This window comes from Chrysochloris asiatica, unplaced genomic scaffold (assembly GCF_000296735.1).
Source record: "Chrysochloris asiatica unplaced genomic scaffold, ChrAsi1.0 scaffold00026, whole genome shotgun sequence".
Taxonomy (NCBI): Eukaryota; Metazoa; Chordata; class Mammalia; order Afrosoricida; family Chrysochloridae; genus Chrysochloris; species Chrysochloris asiatica.
In genome coordinates, this window is record NW_006408544.1 from 3692763 (window position 1) to 3695504 (window position 2742).

Below are 2742 nucleotides of genomic sequence, written 5' to 3' on the forward strand. Positions count from 1 at the left end.
TGGAGGCCAGGATGGCCAAACTTTGTCTCTCATGCTTTGGATATATTGTCAGGAGGGACCAATCACTGGAGAAGGATATCATGTTTGGTAAGGTGAAGGGTCAGAGAAAAAGAGGACGACCTTCAGCAAGATGGATTGGGAAATTGGCAGCATCGATGGGCTCAAGTGTGGCAGTGAGGTTGGCCCAGGATTGGGCAGTGTTTCGTTCTGCTGTGCGTAGGGTCGCTATGAATCAGTACTGACTCGATGGCACCTAACAACAACAACAACTAGTCAGATTCTAAAAGCAGCCTGTGATGCGAAGAGAATATGCAGGCACGGGCCGAGCATAAAACAGGCAGACCCAAGCGGAATTGTGGAGGCAGGGAAGTCTTCCCTGAGGAATTGACCTTTAATCTGAGATTTAAAGGCTTATGTACGAGTTGGCTAGATGACACAGTGGTGGTGTCAAGGGGTTCCTGACATGAGGAGCGCACAGGGTAAGTTCGAAATACTGAAAGTAGTTCAATGTTGTAGACTTACAGAGGGTGAGGCAGTGACAGGTGGCAACTGATGTTGGAGGAGAGGTGAGTAGGGGGCCAGGTCATGCTAGTCTTAAAGGGTTCAAGACTCCATGTGGAGAATGAATTGTTGCTGGGAGGCTTGTCAGAAGGCTGTGATCATAGTTCGGGTAAAAGATTGTAGTCACTTGAAGTAAGATGGTGGCGGTGACTTGGAGAGGTGAATGAATTGGAGTTATGAAGAGGTAAGATTCACAGGACTTGGTTAACTGTGGAGGGTGAGAGCAACATAAGGGTAACTCCCAGGTTTCTGACAGAAGCACCTATGAAGGTGCTACCTTTCATTGAGTTTGGGAACACTGGAGAAAGATGAGGTTTGTAGGGGAAAGCTGAGGCAGCTGTGAAACATCTAGATGATACTGAGTGGGAAATTCAATGAATGGTTGTGGAACACAGATGAGAGATTGTTCTTGTTGTTAAGTGCCATGGAGTCGGTTTTGACTCATCACAATCCTGTATAGGGTTTCTGAGGCTTTAAATCATTTGTAGGAGTAGAAAACTTCATCTTTCTCCCATGGAGCAACTGGTGGACTCAAACCACTGACCTTGTAGTTCATGGTCCAATGGGTCCTTTGGAGCTCCCATGATGAGAGATTAAGCTTGAATATATGAGGGTGAGTCAAAAATTAACTGCACTCTGGCTATAAAATTTATTTTAATCAACTTTTAGAAAAGACAAATACATCATTTTCCAACATAATTTCCTTCCTTTTCAATACACTTTGTCCATCTGTCAATAAGCTTTCATATTACCTTATTTTAAAAAAATGTTTTAGGCTGAGCTGTGAGCCACAGATGTACTGGTGTCTTCATTTCTTCATCAGAGATGAATCTTTGTCCTCAAAGGGCTGCTTTTAGGAGACCAAACAGATGAAAGTCCAATGAAGCACGATTAGTACTATAAGAAGGATGCTTTAAAACACCTCAAAATGAAGTTTTTGCAGAGTGTCAACAGTGTGGGCAGAGGTGTGTAGACCCTTGTGTTTAAACACAGCCCTCTGTGTTTAATCTGATGTGTAGGCCTCAGCTCTTCAGTGAGCATCTTACTGTAATGAGGACTGTTGATTGTTGAACTTTCTCTTGATAGTGTTCCAATACCGACCCTTAAGAATCTCAGAAAACTATAGGTATCAATTTTCCAGCTGATGATTGACTTGTGAACTTTTTCTTGGTCGATGATTGAGGATATTTTCATTCCATACTACGCCGTTTGCTCGCAGGCTCATAGTGATGAATTCTTGTGTTGTCATCAGTAACAACTTTTTAAAATAAACTTTTACCTTCCTTTGGCTATCCGTCCAGATTTTGTTTACAGATGTTCAAACACTTCTGCTCTTCTATGAGTTGTCTCAGTACCCATCTCGCACAAGTCGTGGATTATTTCATAGGCAGAGAGCCATGGCTGCTTTGCAAGTGATTGGCCACCTAATCCACTGTCATTCATCTGTTTGACAGAATCAGTTCACGTACATGCTCAGTGTTGTCATCAGACATGGATGTGGACAGGGCTTTTAATATAACTACAGTGCGGATAATATTGACTCATCTTTGTATAAAGTTTGGGGAGTCAGCACAATGGTGGTAAATTAAGCCACAAAAGTAGACGAGATTGCTTGGGGAGAGCTTTTGAATGATGAGAATATAAAATGGCTTGAGACAATGTCCCAAGCTTTTCTCTAGATTTAAAATTTACATGTGCATGTATATATGTGTATTTATACACACAGTATGTCTTTGGTATATATTGCTTACTGAAATGTATATAAATTACATCAGTTGTGTGTAGAGTTGGGGTATATAACTTGTTATTAGTAGGTGCTGTCAAGTCGGTTCCTCCTCATAGCGACCCTGTGTACAGAGCAGAATGAAACACTGCCCAGCCCTGTGCCTCCTCACAGTCATTGTTAGGTTTAAGTCCACTGCTGCAGCATCCACCGTGTGTATCTATCCCTGAGGTTCTGTCTCGTTTTCATTGGCCCTCCTCTTTACCGTGCATAATGTCCTTTTCTAGGGACTGGACCCTCCTGATGACGTGTCCAAAGTGCATGAAACGAAGTCTCACCATCCGCATTTTTTTTTAATTAAATGTTTTTATTTTGGATTGAGTGAAAGTTTACAGGGCACATCATCAGCTTCACATTCAACCATTCATATAGCTTGTTTCATTACATTGATTATTATC